Source organism: Mesoplodon mirus (genome assembly GCF_964341445.2).
Source record: "Mesoplodon mirus genome assembly, chromosome: 14".
Taxonomy (NCBI): domain Eukaryota; kingdom Metazoa; phylum Chordata; class Mammalia; order Artiodactyla; family Ziphiidae; genus Mesoplodon; species Mesoplodon mirus.
This window is the reverse complement of record NC_138990.1, coordinates 60,052,636-60,074,532: the sequence shown is the minus strand read 5'-3', so window position 1 is coordinate 60,074,532 and position 21,897 is coordinate 60,052,636. Positions and strand designations below refer to the sequence as shown.

The following is a 21,897-nucleotide window of genomic DNA, read 5'->3' as shown; positions in this document are numbered from 1 at the left end:
TCCAGATGCTCCTAAATTCTAGCCATAATTTAAGGGAAACTTATTGTAGAGCTAGAAATTGTTCTCTTCATTTCTTCGTTTTCACAGAAGCCCCACCCCACTGTTTTATGAGTTTTTCCTAAGGATATTAGCCTTGTTAATGACCTTTTTTTCATTACTCACATCAGCATTTTCTATTAATGATTTAGAAGTAAATAAGGTAGTTTGTCAGTCACAAACTTTTTCTCAATTCTACTGCTATTTCATTTCTCTCCTCATTAGCTTTAGAGTGGACAAGGAAGAAAATACAGATGAAATATTAAAAATAAAAAGCAGTCCTGAAATGGACATCCTTAAGTCTTGAACCATTCATATCACTGCACAGAAATATAGGGACACTCCTCTATCTTAAGCAACAAGAAGAGTCTATTTCATGTTGGTTAATTTTTGCACTACATTTAAAATAACCTGTTTATGTTCTACTGTAAAATTTCTACAGTTTTAAAAATAACAAACATATTTTTCAACAAATGCAATCAATGTAATGAACCATATGAATAGAATAGAAAACAAAAACCATATGATCATTTCAACAGACGCAGAAAAAAACATTCAACAAAACCTAACACCCTTTTATGATAAAAACGTTCAACAAACTAGCAATAGGAGTGAACTTCCTCAACGTGATAAACAGCATCCATGAAAGCCCACAGTTTATATCACACTTAATGGTAAATGACTGATCCGCCTAAGATCAGAAACAACATAAGGATGTCTGCTCTCGCCACTTCTATTCAACGTCATACTGGAGGGTCTGGCCAGCGCCAGAAAATAAAATAGAAAGCGCACAGATTGGAAAGGAAAACCTAAAACTATTTCTATTTTAAGATGTCATGGTCTTATTCATAGGAAATTCTAAGGAATCCATTAAAAAAAACTATTAGAACTATTTGAGTTCAGCAAAGTTTCAGGAAACCAGATCAATATACAAAAATCAACTGTTTTTCTTTATACTTGCAAGGAAACTCCAGAAATGAAATCAAGAATATATTCCATTTACAATAGCATCAAAAAGAATTAAATAGTTAGGAGTAAATTTAACAAAAGAAGTATAAGGTTTGTACTCTGAAAACTACAAAACATCATTGATCAAGATGAAAAAAAATTAATTACAAAACATCATTGAAAGAAATTAAAGAAGACCTAAATAAATGGAAGACATCGCACATTCATGGATTGATTAAAAGACTTAATACTGTCAGGATGGCAACACTTGCAAATGGATATACACATTCAATACAATCCCTATCAAAATTCCAACTGCATTTTTTTGCAGAAACTGACAAGCTGATCCTATAATTCATATGGAAATTCAGGGAACCCAGAATAGCCAAAACAATCTTAAAAAGTTGTATGACTCACACACTCAATTTCAAAAATTACTACGAAGCTACAGTAATCAAGACTGTGTGGTACTGGCATAAAGATACACAAATATATAGATCAGTGGAATAAAATTACGAGTACAGAAATAAGGAAATAAGAAATAGGTGAAGGGGATCCAGTGGTACAAACCTCTTATATTAATTATATAATAAATAAGTCACAGGGATGTAATATACAGCATAAGGAATATGCTCAATGTACTAATTTTGTACGGGGACAGATGGTCACTAGACTTATCGTGGTGATTTCATAATGTATGCAAACATTAAATCATTATGTAGTATACCTGAAATTAACATAACATTGTACATCAACTATATTTCAATTAAAAATATCTGTAACAACCCTACTTCCAAATAAGATCACATTTTGAGATACTAGGGGTTAGGACTGCAACACATCCTTTTTGGTAGTGGGGGAGAGCTATTCAATCCATTAAAAAAAGTACAGAAATAAAACCTCACATTTAGAGCGAACTGATTTTTGATAAGGTGAAATAAATAGGTTTTTTAAAATAAATTGTGCTAGACAACTGATATCCACACGCAAAAGAATGAATTTGGACCCCGGCTGCATACCATATACAAAAATTAACCCCAAATGGATCAAAGACCTAGACGTAAGAGCCTAAGCTCTAAACTCATAGTAGATTAAATAGGCATAAGTCTTTGTGACCTTGAATAGACAATAGTTTCTTAGATATGACATCTAAAGCATAAGTAATCAAAGAAAAAATAGGTAAATTTAACCTAAAAAGAAAAACTTTTGTGCTTCAAAGGACACAATCAAGAAAGTGAAAAGATAACCCACAGAATGGGAAGAAATATTAACCATTCACATTATCTGATAAGGGACTTGTATCCAGATTATATAAAGGACTCTTACAACTCAACAATAAAAATTCCAGTTAAAAAGTAGGCAAAGGATCTAAAGAGATATTTCTTTAAAGAAGATATACAAATGGACAATAAGCACCAGAAAAAATGCTCAACATCATTAGCTATAAGGGGAAATGCAAATCAAAACCACAATGACTTCCCACTGCATACTAAATAGGATGGTTATAATAAAAAAAAGACATGTAATAACAAGCGTTGATGAGGATGTAGAGAAATGTGAACTCTTATACACTGCTGTTGAGAATGTAAAAATAGTACAGCTGCTTTGGAAAGTAGTTTAACAGCTCCTCAAAAGCTTTAACATAAAGTTACCATATGACCCAGCAACTCCAATGTTAAGTATATACCCAAGAGAACTGCATACCTAAGTCCACACCAAAACGTGTACACAAATGTTAACAGCATTGTTATTCAAACAGCCAAAAAGTGGAAACAAACCAAGTGTCCATCATCAGATGAATGGATAAACAAAATGTGGTATATCCACACAATGGAATCTTATTCAGCCACAAAAAAAGGAATAAAGCACTAATACATGCTACAACAATGGATGAATCTTGAAAACATTACCCTAAGTGCCTAGTGAAAGAAGCAAGACACAAAAGGTAACATACTGTATGATTCCATTTATATAAAATAGGCAAATCCCGAGAGACAGAAAGTAGCTTAGTGGTTGCCAACAACTGTGAAGAGAGGACAATGGTGATCAACTACTAATGGGTTTGGGGTTTCTTTCTGAAGTGATGAAAATATTCTAGAATTAGTGCTGTTGGCTGCACAATCTTGTGAATATATCAAAAACCACTGCACTGTACACTTTAAAAGGGTAACTTTCATTTGTGAATTATACCTTAATTATAAAGAGCATATATTTACAAATGAGTAAAGAAAAAGTAACAGTTTAAGTGGATGTATATTAATAATCTATTGTTTGTGGTTATTCCTGCTGAGAATTCCACCATTAACTCGAACAATTTAGAGTTAATTGTTAATCTCAAATATGACAAGTATCAGACATATATTTTACCAAGAGTACTGTGCTATGAAAATGACACATCAAATAAATTCTGTTAAACACACCTATTCATTTCTATAGTTACACTAATTACATATTTTTACAGTGAAGTAACAAAACCTTAAGAACATTATTGGCATTTAATGTCTGCATTCCCAGTTACTAGAGTCATAATTTTAAAAATTCAAAACTACAGATTGGTTAGCTAATGGTCTATCCTGAGGTCTAGACACCTGATTTCCTCATTTCGTTCTGTAATTTCAGTTAATATAAAGTAACTGCTGTGTTAATGCACCATCTTGAGTAAAGATTCTAATTTTGAACAATATCCACCATCCTTTTCCATTACTACTGATTTTATAGAGCCTAATGATATAGCTTTGGGAGCTATACCACTTGCTAAATAAACATCATTTCTAGATTTTGAATTTGAAATTAATCTAATTTTACTGCAGCGGACAGGAAAAAGTCTTGGTTTCCCAAATACCCAAGTGACTTTGGGAAAAATTTACTGACACGAAATAAACTGTTTACGATTGTGGAGTGAATGCTCTTTTCTCTGAATCTTTGACTTCCTGTTTCTCTTCCAAATCCCTAAAGGGAAAGAAAAAGAAAAGAAAGAGTTCATCTACTTAGGCTTCCCCTGATGAAGCTCAAGGTAGCCACTCATATTCCTTAATTCTCTCCTCTTAAGGGACAGCTTAACTTGGCCCCATGAGAGAGAGAGAGAGAGAGAGAGAGAGAGAGAGAGAGAGAGAGAGATGTGTGTGTGTTTCTAAAGCAGAGAAGATGTCTTTCTTGACCACACTGAGGCTTGCCTTGTTTAAGCAACCTCCCGACCACCACCCAGCACCACTTGGGCAAAGCCTGCCCTTCGGTAGCACTGCTCAGAACCCGTGCTCCTCACTCCAGAGCTCCTCAGGGACACACAGCTGTGTGGTCGAGGCTTGCGACTGGCATTTTCACAAAGAAAACAGTGACCTGCAGGTAGCACAGCACTAGGACTTTTCCAGCGTAAATGTTTCAACCTCTCTTTCCACTGCGTTTCGCACGTCAAAATTTTTGGCTCAAATGTTCCATCTTTTAAAAAGTGGTCGAAAAACTTGAGGGACAGCGCAGTTTCATGGTAGCTCACCTAAGGGCACTTTGACATTCTGGCAACTCAAGGTGTAGAAAATGGTTCTTTAAAGTTTTGATAAGTTTCGCCCCCGAGACCACAGTGGGGCTCCCAAGAAGCGGAGGCCGAGCCGCAGCATCCCTAACTGCGTGGGCCACTCTGCGCGGGGACGCGCAGCAGCGCCGTGTGCCCCCCTGACTGCCCGCGCCGCGCCACAAACCCGGGCCCCGACTTTTCAAACAAAATGTCACGGGAGACCAGTGGGCGAGGAGCCACCGACCACCGCTCCCAGACGAGACCCCAGTCCTGGTAGCAGCAAGGGGAGCGACGTGGAGTGCGGAGGCTGCGGCGGGAGGCGCGGAGTTGAGTCCGGTGCCAGCCCGCTCCATCCCCGGGTCCCGGCCCTCCGGATCAGCCCGCCGCCCCCATCCTCCGCGCGACGCGCCCACCCAGGACGGCGCGCTCTAGAGGGGGCGGGGATCCCCGGGCACCGGAGTCTCTGGGGTCGCCCTTCGGCTCCCGGCCAGTCTCATCTGCCTACCTCTGCGCTGGCCCCCGGGGGCAGCGCCCGTTGTCCCGGGTGCGTCTGGTGCGGGTTTCCTGGGGCTCTCAGCCTGCGCCCGCCTCACACCAAGCCCGGAGCGGGCGGGGGACAGCGTACCGCCTCCTCCCCGGACTGGCGGCCGTGGTAGCCAATCAGAGACCTCAGTCGACCGCCTCACGTCACCTGGGGGTGTGGCCATGACTTTGACTCCTCCTAGTCCCTATCCCAGGAGGGAGTTCTGTCCAGGAGTCTCTATTCCTGGCCTTTGGCACACTTAGAGCTCAGAGCCTGTTGTAGCGCTCACCTCCTTTCCATTCCCTCTGCCTCGACTCGGCATCCTCCTGTTTGGTCTCCCAGCCTGAAGCGTCTCCTCTTACCAGTCTATCTTTCATCCTCTCTCCTGGTTAACTGTCCTTAAGTGCGATTTTGACGTACACCCTGACAAAGACCTTCATTGGCTTCCTTTTGCTTAAGTTATCAAGAACAGATCCCTTAGTAGCATTCATAGCTTCCAACCCACTTTTGTCAGGTTTATTATTCACAGCTGCCCTTCACACACCTGAGCCTGTTGCTGTGCACTTCCCCACCCCAGGGAAGTCCATTTGGAACATTTACCAACTATTTCCTATGTCCACCTTTAAAAGTTCTAACTATCCTCTAAGACACAGCTCAAATCATCTTCTGCATGTAACCATGCTTGTCGCCCCACCTAGCAGTAATCTCTTCTCTTGTTTCTGCTCCCTGAGCATTTACGTTTTTTTCTCCTCTTGGCACTTAGCTCATTCTGCCTTGTGTACCATTCCTTATCTCCCCATTAGACTGTGAGTTCTTTGAAACCAGGGATTTGTTTTCTTTCTTTTCGTATCCTCCTCAGCACCTAGCACAGCGCATCGCATGAGTTAAGTAAGTGATAATTTTAACATAATTGGATTTTACATCCCAAGATGGGGTCTGGAGAGGCCAATCCCAGGGTTAAAAAAAAGAAAAGAGAATTCTGAATGTTATGGGTAATCCTTCCCCAGGTCACAAAGCTAGGTCAGACAAATTACTCCCATTGGTTCACGGTTGGCCAATAGAAAGTGCAGGAGGCTTTTTTCAGTACAATCTTTTTTGTTTTTCCTTAAGCTTATCTCACCTTATATAGATAAAGTACAAAACAGATAAAGATTTACAAAGTTCCACAGAGGGAAGACAATAAACAAATAAGACTAAAAGGCCAGCAAGTGAGTATCAGGCTTCCATATTTCTTCCAGATGAGCACTAGTTTTGGACTGGATCCCAGACTACCCCCACACATCAAATTCCTTTTGCCTTCTGTGGGAGCTGATGATGCATAGCATATGAAAAACTGTCTCCAAACAGCTTTGGCAAACAAGCAGGCTGGACTGGGCTTATTTTATAGAGCACACAGGAGTTAAATAAACAAAGCTTAAATAACTTGCAAAATTTAACACAGCAAGTCAGTAGAGACCAAAGAGCTAAGTTCAGGAGAAAGAGAAAGGATGCCAAAATAGAATCACTTCCGTTTGTGAGTCAGAATACTAAATAGACTAAGAGAGCTGAGTGAATAAAGTCACTCATGAAAAGAAGCTTTCTAAACACGGCTGCCACTCTTGTAAGGCTCTGCCAACATTTGCTTACTGTCACCTTTTTCTAGAAACATGACAAACTGAATTTGGCTGTGGAGAACACAGTGGAATGGTATCCTGTTTCTGGTTGTGCTAAGAAAAATACATGAACAGTGGAATATTATTTAGCAATAAAAAGAAAAGTACCTTTAAACACTACAACATGGATAAACCTTGAAAACATTATGCCAAGTGAAAGAAGCCAGTCACAAAAGACCACGTTTTGTGGGATCCCATTTACATGAAATGTGCAGAATAGGCAAATTTATAGACAGAAAGTAGATTAGTGGTTATGAGGGGCTGGGGAGGATAGGTGTGATGGCCAAGGAGAGAGGGGTTTCTTTGGGGGAAATGAAAACATTCTAAAATTTGTGGTGATGATTGTGCAACTCTGTGAATATACTAGAGACTATTGACGGGTACAGTTTAAATGAGTGAATTGTATGTTATGTGAATTATATCTCAATAGAGCTGCTCTTTAAAAAATACATGCTGAATTTTATGTTTTCATATTAGTAGGGGCAGTTGGAAAATATCTCTGACCAGCCCTCATGAATGTTCATGGCACTATATACCTCTGTCGCATAGTATTTACCTTAGTTGTATTTACATTAAGGTAGTATTTATCTTAGTTGACAGTTGAGCTCAGGTGTGAAGCCAGGCAGGATCAAAGAGATAATGAGAAGAGCATCCCAAGTCATGGGAGCCACAGGTGCCAGGCCCTGCAGTGAGGAGGAGCCTGAGACATTGAAAAGACTGAATGAAGGCCAGTGAGGCAGGGGCACAGTGAGGCATAGGGAGCAAGGGGACAAGTAGAGCAGGACAAGGCTGCAGAAGAAAGAGGGTCGGACCATGTGGGCCCTTGAAGAAACAGGGCTTCTCAAACTTCAGTGGGGATCTTGTTAAAACGCATGTTCAGACTCAATAAGCCTGGGCTGGGGACCAAGAGTCTGCATTTCTAATAAGTCCCAGGGACATGCTTTGAGTAGCAAGGCTGTGACGACATTATTCCAAGAGCCCTGAGAATCCGCTCAAGTTTTTTAAAACAGGGACGTGATAAGATCAGATGTGGCAAGTTACGGAGAGTGGAGTAGAAAAGAGCAAGAGTGGATTCAATGTATTTCAGTTAGCCCGGTGAGAAGTGGTGGCAGCTGGGGAGTGGTGGCGATGGAAAAAAGCAATGGGTGACCAAAGCTGTGCTTTAGGAAGCACTATCTAGTGTGCTGGAGAGAATAGCTAGAGGGAGGAACAATGAGGAGGCTAAGAGAACAGTTCAATGAAGATCTCAAGTAGGTTGCTCATGGTGAGAATGAAATGGAGGCCATGGTGGGAATTAGATTCTGGGTAGAACAGATAAAAATAGTAAACAAATATGCGGCACTTGCAATGCACAGGGTGCTTTAGCATATATAATCTAAGGAGAGTCCTGTGATATAGGTACAATTGTTATTCCCATCTGACAGATGGGGCAATCGAGGTACACAGTTTAAATAACTGTCGCAAGGTTGTACAGACATTAAGTAGCAGGACTGGGAACTCTGGCTTCACAGTCATCTCTACTGCACCTCAATTTCTTTCAAGAAATTGAATCTTCAAGTTCTGAAAACTGATTAGAGCATAGGGACGTGAGGCTCTGGGAGGCTCTGAGTAACTGGGAAATGATGGTCCCACTAACCAAAGTAAAGAAGCAAAAGGAGAAGAAGGAATTAGTTTAGGGGAAGAAGAATGAGATCTGGCTTGGATGAGCTGAGTGCAACCTGAAGTGCCTTTGAAATATCCAGGAGGACAGAGCCAGCAGGAAATTAGTCAGACTGAGTTGAGGACAAAGGCTTGGGTTTGAGTATACATTTCGAGGTAATCTGCACAGAGGGGAGATTTTTGTAAATTGCAGAATGATTGCTGACCATATAGCCACTTGGCATACTGGGAACAAGAGTAGAGAGGTTGAAGGAAGCAAGGATAAGGGAGCTGGGTAAATACTAGGAAAGAAGAGTCTGGCTATTTAATCCAACTGCACATAAAATACAAAAAGAAACAAGGGGAAAGGAGACGCTGACCCCACTAGAATGAGCATATGGCTTCTGGAACAGAGATATTGGAAACCCCAGTTCAGAAAGTAGATGTCCCAGCACTTGGGGAAATATAACAAAGACAAGGAGAAGAAGATTGGGAAAAAGAAATAGGGCTTGTAGGATCAAGCTCTTACTGGCTGACTAGGGTACAAAGTGAGGTATAGGCCCAGGCACCCCAACCTGTTTACCTGCAACTCAGGAGACCAGCAAACTCTGGACACCAATGTGTCCCTAGAACCAGGGAGACAGACAAACAACCTGGCCCTCCTAGAGGGGTGGACAGGAAGATGGCCTGTCCGGTGTGTCCCCAGTGCCCAGGGCATAACAGCCTGTTCAGTCCTTTGGGGCTGAATGAAGGCAGCCTCACCAGGTGAGCTGGGCCCCCTGTATCACAGACTGGTGTGGGCAGCAGGTTGTAGGTGAGGCCAGGCCAAGGCCAAGACTGGTGGAGGTGAGAGTTTAATGGGCACTGGTAAGGCCACAGAGAGAACAAGCGTGCACAGAGGAAAAAGAAAAGAGCTAGGGCGGAGCTTTGCGGATCACTTATCTTAAGGCAAGTGAAAGGAGAAGCAGACCATTGAAGCAGATTGAGGGGGATAGTCAGCAATGACTTGGTCAGGACCCATGAAGTTAAAAAAAAAAAAAAAGAAAAAGACACTACACATGAGAGTCACACAGGAAAACAGTGACCCAAACCATACAAAAAAACATTAAATGTGAACAGAGGATTTACTGTATTGGGGCTCATTACCTACCAGGCAGAGGCAGCTATTCTGGTCCAGATACTCACTACAGCTAATAACTAAAACTTTTCCCTCTCTCTTTTTACAGTGCATAAAGGGACAGCTTAAGCCAGAAGTAAAGGAACAGAAAACACAGCAAAACTGACCACAACATCCCCTGACAATAACAATTAAAGACACATTATAAGGACATTATTATGTGCCTTGGGATAACTGTAAAATCATTGCCTATGGAATACAGTATGGATGTTTCGGAAAACCTGGCAGGGTGACTGAACAGGTATTTGATTGCCACTGAATGAAGTACAAGCCTAATGTGTTTGATGGGTATTGGAAGCTTGCATGGAGCATTTATCTGAAGGATAGCAGATACATAGCAGGAAAACCCTAAAAGCTGAGGTGAGAAGGAGCGGTCAGATGGAACAAGGGAATTGTAAAAATGAGAGAGGGCTATATGTAGAAACAGAAGAGAGGCAGTGTCTCACTGAATTCAAGAGGTGGGTTCGCTTTGAGCCTAGCTGAAATAATGTGAGATGGCTTGGCAACAGCATTCTGAACCAACAATTGAATCAAAGTAATTACTTGCATTCTTGTTTTCAATAAGTCTTTTCCTTTACTTAACCAAATTCATATAGTGGCCCAGGACTGAACGTTAGTGCTGTGTTACCCTGTTACTTATGCAAATCAATACAGAAACATTTTTTTTAAAGTTTCCCATAGTCACTTTTGTCTTATACTGTTTCCTGATTATAAAAGCAACATAAATTAATTTTCTTTGGAAACTATAAAAAGATATAACAAAGAAAACTAAAATTACCCACCATCCATCATCAGTCTTTTTCTTTTTTTCTCTCATCATCAAACTCTTCCTGTAATGATAGTCCCTTATAAGAGTATGCTGAATTTATACTTTTTAATCTTTTATACTTAAGATTTTGTGAGCATTTTCTCTTTTTTTAAATTTTTATTTTATATTGGAGTATAGTTGATTTAAAATGTTGTGTTAGTTTCAGGTATACAGCAAAGTGATTCAGTTGTACATATACATATATCTATTCTTTTGTGAGCATTTTCTTTGTCATTATGTATTATTTGAAAACATTTTTAAGGACTGGTTAATACTCTACCATAAGATTTTACCCCAATTTATTTAACCATTCTCTTATTATTATACAATTAGCTTATTTCCAATTTTTCACTAGTATAAAAAACAACATAACTGTTTCAATATTTTCATGTTTTCCTAATATAATAATCTTTTGGAAGACTTTATTATTTTTAAAATTTTATTTATTTTATTTATTTTTGGCTGCGTCAGGTCTTAGTTGCGGCAAAAGGGATCTTCGTTGAGACATGCAAGATCTTTCGTTGCAGTGCGTGGGCTTCTCTCTAGTTGTGGCGTGTGGGTTTCTCCTCTCTAGTTGTGGCGAGCAGGCTCCAGGGCATGTGGGCTCTGTAGTTGTGGCGTGAGGGTTCCAGAGTGTGTGGGCTCTGTAGTTTGCAGCACGTGCATTCTCTAGTTGAGGTGCGAGCTCAGTAGTTGTGGCTCGTGGACTTAGTTGCCCTGTGGCATGTGGGGATCTTAGCTCCCTGACCAGGGATGGAACCCATGTCCCCTGCATTGTAAGGCGGACTCTTTACCACTGGACCACCAGGGAAGTCCCTGGAAGACTTTTTAATAACAGCTTTATTGAGATACAATTCACATACTGTACAATTTACCTATTGAAAGTGTATAATTCAGTGGTTTCAGGTATATTCACAGATTTGTGTAACCATCACCATAATCAATTCTAGAACATTTTCATCAATCCAGAAAGAACCTCAATATACTTTAGCCATCACCTTCCAACCCCTCCTCCACACCAGACCTAGGCAACTACTAATCCACTCTCTGCTCCTATAGATTTGCCTATTCTGGGCATTTCATATAAATGCAACCATACAATATGTTATCTTTTGTGACTGGCCTTTTTCACTTACCATAATGTTTTAAGATTTATCTATGTTATAGAATGTATCAGCAATTCATTCTTTTTTATGGATAAATACTATTCCATTGAGTTGGATATATTACCTTTTGTTTATCCATTCCCCTGGTGATGGACACTTGGGTTGTTTCTACTTTTTGGCTATTAGGAATAATGCTGCTATGAACATTTGTGTACAAGTTTTAGTGTGGACTTAGGTATTCAATTCTATTGGAAGAATTGCAGCAACTCTTGGCATTGGAGTTGCTGGGTCATATGGTAACTTTATGTTTAACCTTTTAAGGAACTGCCAGACTGTTTTGCAAAGTGGCTGCACAATTTTACATTCCCACCAGCAGTGACTGAGGGTCCCACTCTCTCTACATCATCACCAACACTTGTTATTATTTATCTTTTTGATTATAGCCATCCTAGTGGCTGAAGTAGTATCTCATTGCCTTTTTGATTTGCATTTCTCTAATGACTAATGATGTTGAACATCTTCTCATGTGCTTTTTGGTCATTTGTATATCTTCTTTGGAGAAATATCTATTCAAGTCTTTTGCCCATTTTTCAATTGAGTTATTTGTCTTTTTATTATTGAATCATAAGGTTTATATTCTAGATACAAGTCCCTTACCAGATATAGAATTTGCAAATATTTTCTCCACTTCTGTAGGTTGTCTTCTCACTTTCTGGAAGAAAAAAAATTAATTTAGACAAAGTCCAGTTTATCAGTTTTTTCTTTTGTTGTTTGCACTTAGGCATATGGGTAGGGCATGAACCGTCTCTGCCCTATGACCTACACGTATGGTAGCACTGAAAATTAAAATATATATTTGCTATTCACATTCATAAATTTCATATCAAGAGCACCACAACATCAGACTTTGGTGATATCATAATATTTATAATTTGTATCATTAACACAGTGTCTATTTTTTCTAGTTTCCTTCAGGCCAACTTATCCATTAGGCAAAATAGACATAGTGCTCAGTGTCCACAATACCTTTAATGGCCCATGAAAATATTTTAACTTTAAAATCCAAAGAAAAAAATGAACTTTGTGGTCAAAGAAATGTTTTAACACACAGTATTAATATATTCATTTTCATACCAACACAGTGGTAAAAGATCACTTTTTTTTTTTTTTTTTCTTTTTGCTGTATGCGGGCCTCTCACTGTTGTGGCCTCTCCCGTTGCGGAGCACAGGCTCCGGATGCGCAGGCCCAGCGGCCATGGCTCACGGGCCCAGCCGCTCCGCGGCATATGGGATCCTCCCAGACCGGGGCACGAACCCGTATCCCCTGCATCGGCAGGCGGACTCTCAACCACTGCGCCACCAGGGAGGCCCAAAGATCACTTTTAATGTGTTTTTCCTGAGGAAGGAGCCTACAAAGGCCAAAGTGTCAGGTCTAGGAAAGTAGTAATATGAAAATGAGAGGAATTTGGTTTTGCTTCTGAGAGAGAAAAGAGAGGGACCAAGAAGGCAGATGGCACAATGGCAGAGAGCTGACACGGCATAGGGTAAAGGGGCAATGAGAAATCCCAAGGGATGGTGTGGCCAAAGGCTTTTTAAGAACAGGAAGTCTACTGTGTGATTTTAGGTTATTTACTCTATGGTGCATGATGTGGCTTCTCTCAGGAGGCTCAAATCTTTTGCAATGCCCGCAAGGCTCATAAATGCTTTGCATAAGTAAGAGGATGGGACCAAATTTCACATCTGACACTTAGGGCAGAAACAAAACAGAAAAACAGGAGCCCAGAGGCAAAGTGACCATAAGGATATCAGCCTTCAGAAAAATCACAAAAATCATCAGTGTGCCTTAATTCTTCCACAGCTATGGAATTGGGTGAAGTGGGGGATTGGGCTGCAAGACAGGAGACTGGGTCAAATCGATACAGACTGAGAGGGCCTAGCTGACATCTAGTTAAATTTAGTTTTCAGTATATATGTATACACACATGTGATTGAAGCCTAAGTAGATTTATTATTTTCTTTAAGTTTTTACTTTAGAAATAATTCCAGACATAAAGAAGAGTTGCAGGAATAAAAACTGTACAGAGGGCTTCCCTGGTGGCGCAATGGTTGAGAGTCCGCCTGCCGATGCAGGAGACACGGATTCGTGCCCTGGTCCGGGAAGATCCCACATGCTGCAGAGTGGCTGGGCCCGTGAGCCATGGCCGCTGAGCCTGCGCGTCCAGAGCCTGTGCTCCGCAACGGGAGAGGCCACAGCAGTGAGAGGCCCGTGTACCGAAAAGAAACAACAACAACAAAACAAAACAAACAAAAAAAACTGTACAGAGAAAACTCATATGGACTTTACCTATTGTCACTTTACTTATATATTTTGCCTCATTTGTTTTATACCCACTTACTTTAACCTCTTTACACCCACTTGCTGAGACATCATGGTTCCCCATAGTATGTGTCCATCTTAGCTGCAATAAACCCAACTTGTTTAACTACAAGTATGTTCCTGGTGGTCTCTGGCTGTAGGGAGTTGACAGAAGTAGATGTTCCACCAAGATTCAGTGGAAGCCCTCAGCACCATGCACAGGACCCTTAACCCAGTAATCCTGAATGTATCTGAGAGCCCTGTGTCTCTACCTGCACATACTAAATTGAGCTCCAGTATTTCACTGAAGCCCTTCAGTGTTGGGTTTATTTTGTTTTCATAGGAATAAGATCCCTTATGATTTTTTTTTAAAGCCTAACCAGTTTTGTGTTGCTCTTTGGCAAAATTATTTTCTAGCCAACACTTGCTTCCGCTTGACAAGCATTTTGAATGTTGTTTGTAAAAGGAAAACTCTACAGGGACAGGATCTAAACTTTCTTCCCTTTCCTTGCAGAGACAACAGAATTAGCTTTTTAAAAGAACAATTTCATATTTGTAGGGAGAAGAAATCTATAAGTTCATCCTGAGCAAGTCTCGAGGGCTAAGGAGTTCAAAGTTCTCCACAGACCAGCTTAAAAAGTTTAAATGAACTTTTCCATGGGTCATCTTTACAGACCTTATCAGGACTTCTTCCTCAGTCTTGTCTTTGTTTCCCTGAGAACCGCTGTGTTTAATTTCACCTGCAGTGAATCAGGAGACTCGTTCAGCTCTGGATTAGCTACAGTTGGCCTTTGGCCAAGCTCCGGAGACACAAAGTTAGCCAAGCACCGTCCTTAAGGAGCATTCCATTCTCAGGGCTTTTCTCAGTATAAAACTGCACCTCTTCCAGACTAAACACCTGCTGCCTTCCTGTTTTCTCTTTATATACAAACTTGTACCCTTGACTTTCTAACTGGCACAGTTTCATGAGGGACAGTTTGGAATGTGGTGGCCAATCAAGGGAACTTTTGACATGAACAAGGTTGTTTATTTGAGAAGTGCCTCAGAACAAAAAAAAAAAGAAGAAACTTTCTTAAGAAGATTGTCTTGTTTGCCTAAAAGAGAGAAAAGTTTGTCTAACTTAAGAAATATCCCCCTTTTTCTTTTGTAATTTACAGATTAATGATATCTGATGTGCTCATTTATGGCTGGATAGAAATTTTCAAGGATTCAAGTTCTGTCAAAACCAACTGCACACCACTCTCTTGTGTGTGTATATACATCACATTTATTTTTCTGTATCTAACCTTTCTTCCCCTCCTTACTGTGGGAACATAATTAGCTTTTTTAAAAAATGTTTTTTTGTATTTATCTGACAACAGCTCCCTCACATTTTTTCTGTTTCTTTTCCTCTCTTTTTCCTTCTTTTGGGAAACTTTAAAGATGAATTAATTTAAAAGATGCATCAGTTGTTATGTGCTCACTCTAGGAGTATAGTCCAGGTAAGCGGTCAAAAAGATCTAAAAGAAAAAAAAGTTATTAAACCATGTTTCTTCTTATTGACACTAAAAAGTATATTTACATATTAGCCTGCATAACATCTATAATATAGGAAGAAAAGCCTTCAACTTTAAGTTAAAAGAAGAATTTTTGTCGGGATTGAGTCTTTAAAAATTAGTTTATCCTATAAAAATAAAGTCAGCATAACAGTTTGGTTCATTTAAGACCATTTAATCACATTTCTTGTGATTCAAACATCTTAAATTTCCCACATTGGTTTTATGAATTAAATAAATTGCCACTGTTTCCATAACTTGTTTTAAGTAAAAAATTATACATGTAAAATCATATTCAGCTAATTGGAATGATGATCAATGTCTGTTCAAAGGGTTTAGTTTTATGAAGTTCATACAGTGTTACAAATCATAAGGATTTAATGTGTTAGCTAGATTATGATTTCCAGATCTTTAACTTTAAAACCTTAGACAAATGACTAAATTAATAAAAAATCTTTGGATGCAGAGACAGTTCCTAAAAAAAGAAACACAAAAATTGGTCACTAAACAAAATTTTAAGTTACCTTATTACTTAAATTGACAATAGATTAACAAAATTTGCAAATACATTCAAATGATATTACTCACACACCCACAACTTAGTTATTTTTGCCTCCTCAGATTTGTTAGAATTATATGAAATAAATGCTAAAGGATAAAAACAGATTTTGGTTTTCAATTTTCTAGTTTTCTTTTGTGTCTGAGGAAAGTAAAGCTGGTTACCTTGGTTAAATATGGCAATTAATATAATTGTTTAATTATACTACATACAATAATATTTTTTAAATACAAATATATATACAATGATAATACATATGAGTTTTTGTTTTTTATTAAGAAAGTTATAGTTTGTTCAGATGGCAAATTTACTATGCTATATACATTGTTTTATCTACTCTACTACTAAGTTAGTTATATTTTGAAACTATAGTTAAAGACTTCAAATTAATATCTATTTTAACATTTATATATGTATTTAAGTATGTGGGATTGAGTACATATTAATGCATATCAATAAGTCCTTTAGGTACTTCCCTCGTGGTCCAGTGGTTAAGACTTCACCTTCCAATGCAGGAGGTGCAGATTCAATACCTGGTAGGGGAGCTAAGACCCCCACATGCCTTGGGACCAAAAAAAAACCCACAACATAAAAAAGCAGAAGCAATATTGTAACAAATTCAATAAAGACTTTTAAAATGGTCCACATCAAAAATAATCTTAAAAAGAAAAAATAAGTCCTTTACTGCAAATTGTTACATGAATAATACACATAGGGAGTAAAAATAGAATTTGGATCATTTTTCTATAAAATTAATAAGTTATTTTATGTACAGATCAGTGGAGATCAGAAAATTATTTTGCTAACTTTTGGTACTTCTTGACACAGTTTTAAATCATTTTTCAAGAGTCTTTACTTTTGAAAGAAAGTTGAATTCCTATCAACCATTGTTGCTTATTGCTATGTTTTTAGAACTTTGCTGCAAGTTGTTTTGTCTTTAGATATTTATGAATCTGCCTCTTTAATCACTCTCGATGTTGCCTTTCCTAAATTCAGGCCTCAAATTCAGTGTAATAGAACTGCTGAAATACCTTTAACGCCTGAGCTATCTTTCAGTTCCCTAAAATGACTCGTAGGTAGCACAAAGATTTGCTCCATCCCTCAATAAAAGAAAGGAAAATAGGAATGATTAGGTTTGTCTAAAATTCTCCAAATTTTAGTTAATTAAAAACCTGGGGACTTCCCTGGTGGCGCAGTGGTTAAGAATCCGCCAATGCAGAGGACACGGGTTCGAGCCCTGGTCCGGGAAGATCATGGTCCGGGAAGATCATGTGGCCTGCAAGCCACAGCTACTGAGCCTGCGTGCCACAACTACTGCAGCCCATGTGCCTACAGCCTGTGCTCCGTAACAAAGAGAAGCCATCACAATAAGCCCGCACACCGCAACAAAGAGTAGCCCCTGCTCGTGGCAACTAGAGAAAGCCCGTGCACAGCAACAAAGACCCAACGAAGCCATAAATAAATAAATAAATAAATAAATTTTAACAAAAACAACCTGTATGAGTTCTTTTGTTTAACAAATTTAGAATTAAAAAAACTGACAATAAAAAGAGGGTTTATCTTCTAATGCAAATTATACTTAAGTAAAATATCTTTCTTAAATAAAAATACTTTCTATGATTGGATACTTTTCAAGTTTAAGAAAAAAAAAGAATGGCATGCTCACGTACAAGCACAAAGACTGGTACAATAACTGCCTATCAAAATGTGTCTTCCAGGGCTTCCCTGGTGGTGCAGTGATTGAGAGTCCGCCTGCCGATGCAGGGGACACAGGTTCGTGCCCCGGTCCGGGAAGATCCCACATGCCGCGGAGTGGCTGGGCCCGTGAGCCATGGCCGCTGAGCCTGCGCGTCCGGAGCCTGTGCTCCACAATGGGAGAGGTCACAACAGTGAGAGGCCCACGTACCGCAAAAATGTGTCTTCCAGGATTCTAGATCCACAATTCCTATTTCCCTTTTTGTTCATACAGAATCTGAATAAATACTAGTGGTATTAATGCAAATACATGGTAATCTTTAGAGGCCTATTGCTCACTTCAGCATTTCACTGAGTAGCCAAAACATAGCTACCTTGTCCGAAAGTATGACGGCAATAGTAAAATGTGTGAAAACTTTAATTGATTTTGTTTTAAGGTTTTCACTAAACTTGATGGTTCCTGTGCTATATAGACTCTGCTATTGATAGAAAATGCTCATCCCTTTTCAGCTGGTCACCTAATCTTTATAAAATATTGTTGTATTTCTCCTCCCATATCACTACAACACTAACACAGCCATTTCCTTCCTTTACCTGAAAAAAGGAGAACCCTGTGATTACTTAACCCCTATCAGGGAACTCTCCACATCCCTTATGGACCTTACAGAGACTCTCTTGAGTATCCCTGATTTAATTGTGGTGGCTCATCCTTAAATAGAAAAACTAAAAATTGCCAGGCAGGCTAGTTTAGAACAGTCTTGAATTTTCCCTTGAAATTTAAGCTTCTCATGGAAATTAAGTCAGTTCCGATGGCCATATTAATTGCTCTTGCCCAGTGCCAGGTAACAAAAGATAAAATTTTTGTACTAATAGTGGGTATTGTTTGGGTTAGTCTATGATTTCAAAAGGCTTTAGAAACAAAGAAGTTTTCTGACCATTACAGGAATCCTTGCAAAATGCACTGTGAAATAAAGAACCTTGAGATGTTTTGCTAGTACCTAAAGAGATAGCCACAATAAAAGTCAGAATTTAACAAAAATCCTTCATGACATTACCCAAAATAGCTGAGAGAAATTAGCCATGATGTAGAACCAACATTCATGAGGTAATTTTAAGAAGTATTGCTGATGATGTTTCCAATGCATATCTTATTTGCCAAATATTTATAGTTCATTCCCTCATTTCCTTGGGACTTTTCTCAAATATAACCTTAAGAACGAGGTCCTCCCTGACCACCCTATATGAAATAAGAAATGTCTCCTTCCCCATCCTGCTTTATATGTATAGCAGTTTGTCTACTGTCTGTCTTTCCCCACTAGAATGTAAGCTCCATGAGGTTCTTTGTTCTTTTCATTCTTGTTATTTGCAGTGCCTAGAGATGTAGGCACATGATGGGCACAAATAAGTGTTTATTCAATAAAGAAAGTACACCTTCCTAAGTCCATTACACTTAGCTGCTCTCATTTATTCATCAAACAAACAGTAGCTTTTATCTTTCAGGCAGTATGTTGAGATCTGGTGATGAACAATGACTAAACTTCGAGGTGACTAACCTCGAGTGGTAGCCTTCGGGGAGGTTATGGTCCATTCAGAGGCAAACTGACAAGTAAATTGGCAATTAGAGCACGGTGTAATAAATGCTTCAATAACGGGAAGTACTAGACACTGAACCGTACAGCAGACTCATCTAGCCAACCTTAAGGGAATCAAGGAAGAATTCCTGGTGGAAGTAATGTCCTAACAAAGAGGTGAAGGACAAGGAGTTAATCCAAGTGAAATATTAGTAGAGTCAAGAGTGTTTCGCGCAGAGACTGGTCTCCAGAAAGGTTGAACAGTGAGAGAGGCTGTTGCCAGATTAAAGATTTACCCTCCCCAAAGGCACCAATTTGTGTCATGTCTTACATCATGTTGTTCCCTGTGCTGGGAAAGGCTGGAATGCCACCCTGTTTATAGCTTAATCACCTTTACATCCTGAAAAACCTTTTGCTATGTGGCTTCTCCTGCCACACAAAAGCTGATGCAGTCACTTGCTTCTTTGTCTCATCCCTATAATCAGTGTTTCCTCCGTTCTAGCCCTTACCAATGTTTTTCTTCAACACTAGATGGAATTCCCTAGAGAACAGAAAATATGTCTCATATACTTTGTATCCTTAGGCACTAGGAACTCCAAGAAGCTGGCATAGAGTAGGCACTCGCTAAATGTTTGTTGAATGAATGAATGAATAATTAGTACTGATTCTGTATGTAATTTCTTGATTCTAGTGATACTTGGAGAAGACAATGACTAGAAAATCCCAGGACTTTCCTACATCAAGAAAATAATGACTGCAAAGTAAAAACTAATAAATATAGACATAGATTTTATCGATTTTATCTATCTTCTAGCTCTTGCTTGAGTAGTAAAGGAGGTGAAGAACCATGAATGTGTCTTATTCCATAAATTTATTAATATTTGTCTCCAATTAGTTTTATGAAAGCAGAAGCTGAGATGGGGCTTGATGTGCACGATATTTATTAGGGACCAACTTCTGGCTGGAAGAGGAGGATGTAGGATTGGAGCAAGAACTGCATTGTAGGCTCCCCTAAGGCTCAGGAAACGACATGGAGAGTTTGAGAGCGCATATGACCCCAGTCAGAGTTGTTCCACAGTGACCACAAGTATATTAAGAACGCCATCAGTTGATCAGTACTCAGATGGAAGGGTGTGAGCTTGGATATGGCAAACGGTTTAGGGAAACCCTGATGGGAGTGACAGCTGGAAGCTGTCTGGTCACTGAATTCCGAGCAGCCTGGGTAGCAAGTCCTTCCTTGAAGCAGGACCTCTGTATTCACCACAGTCTTATTCCATAAATGTACAGTCATGATTTCAAATGAGGTAGATTGTATTCAAATTCCCTAACAAAAATATGTGTATCTAAAAACGTGTGGAAAACACCAAAAGTGTATGATGGAAATCAGTATATTGGAATTATACTACAAATACATTTTTCTCAGAGGTATTACTGGATTTGAAGCACTGCCATGTGGCTTCCTTTCTTTAAGTTTGATGGTAATACCTTTAAGTCAGAATTTTGGTTTACTTTGTCCCAAAAGACATCTAACATTTTCCATGGCGGATTGCAGCACACTCTTTCCTTTGAGGTGCTGTGAATTTCATTTTCCGATCCTTTTTCCGTGACCTCAGGAGCCAACTATCCAAACAAACTTCACTTAAATTGATTCATATGGTAGCTCTGTACTTTGTAGTGTTGATCATAAAAGAACCATAAAATGATTCTTCAAACTTATTTTAAAGCAATGAAGCCAAATGATTTCTTGAAATATTTTCAATGTAATAGATATTATTGAAGAATTTTAACATTATAAAAATTACCTTTTAGTGAAAAAAAATACTTTTCCTTTGAATCTAAGAATTTTTTCTCTTGTGCTCTTTTTTTCCTATCCACGTTATCCTAGATCATTCTATTCTACTGTTGCTCTTTCTTTCTGACTGCATTTCTTACTGGTTCTAACCAATGCTTCAAGTTTTTCTTCCCTAGCTGTTGTCTTTCATAGCTTATATGAATATTACTATCAGTAGGATCTAAAGGTCACCAGTTACACATTAAGGGTTAATTTTCCATTAAAGAAGCATTTGACTCTTATAGACATTTGGAAAACTGTCTGCCAGACTCTTAAACCTCAAGACTCTCGAGACTCGGCTGTGCTCCCCTTGTGCACTAAATCTCTAGCTGTCACATGAGGTCATAGTCTTTTTCTCTTTGTTTTACTCCGCTATAACAGAATGGCATTTGGGTAAGTCCAGCTCAGTTCTTTAGATGCTATTGGAGCACTTGTTTGCAACAGACTATAGCAGGGACTAGAGGAATAAAGATAAGCCTAGTCCTCCAGGATTCTGCTCTCTGATGGGGTAGACTTTTGTACCAAGTTCAATGCTAATAGAGAGCTAAATGCTAAATGCATTTAGCATTTAGCATATAATTTTCGTGGACCAAAAGGTTGAATGCACTCTCTCCATCCCTGTGCCTTTATTACAGGATATAAAAGAAAACATTAGGAAATAGATGGTCCAGATGGTCCTTGCTTTGCAGAGTTCAACATGCACAAGTTTCAATTACCACAATTTAGTTAAATAACACTAGTCCCCAACGTGGTTCACATTTGCTGCCATGCTATTTTAACTAGTAATTAGTTTTAACTAGTAGTTAGTAATTATGCAAAGTACAAACAATGCTAAATGCTAAAGAAAAGACACCTAACTCAATATAAAGGCCTAAAAAAGGTTTCTAAAGATGATGACTGCTGATTTGAGTGTTAAGGGATGTTTAATAAGAGTTATCCAGTCCCATATTACTA

General features: G+C 39.1%; 1 protein-coding gene across 2 annotated transcripts in view; it reads right to left on the bottom strand.

The window, feature by feature from the left end:
- The window catches only part of PLEKHH2 (pleckstrin homology, MyTH4 and FERM domain containing H2), a 117,504-nt gene extending 112,422 nt beyond the window's left edge, over nucleotides 1-5,082 (bottom strand). For both annotated transcript variants that reach the window (XM_082643117.1, XM_082643118.1), the window contains exon 1: nucleotides 4,998-5,082. The gene's annotated coding sequence lies outside the window, so the exon portion shown is untranslated. The remainder of the gene's footprint in view (nucleotides 1-4,997) is intronic.
- Between the last annotated feature and the right edge of the window lie 16,815 nt (nucleotides 5,083-21,897).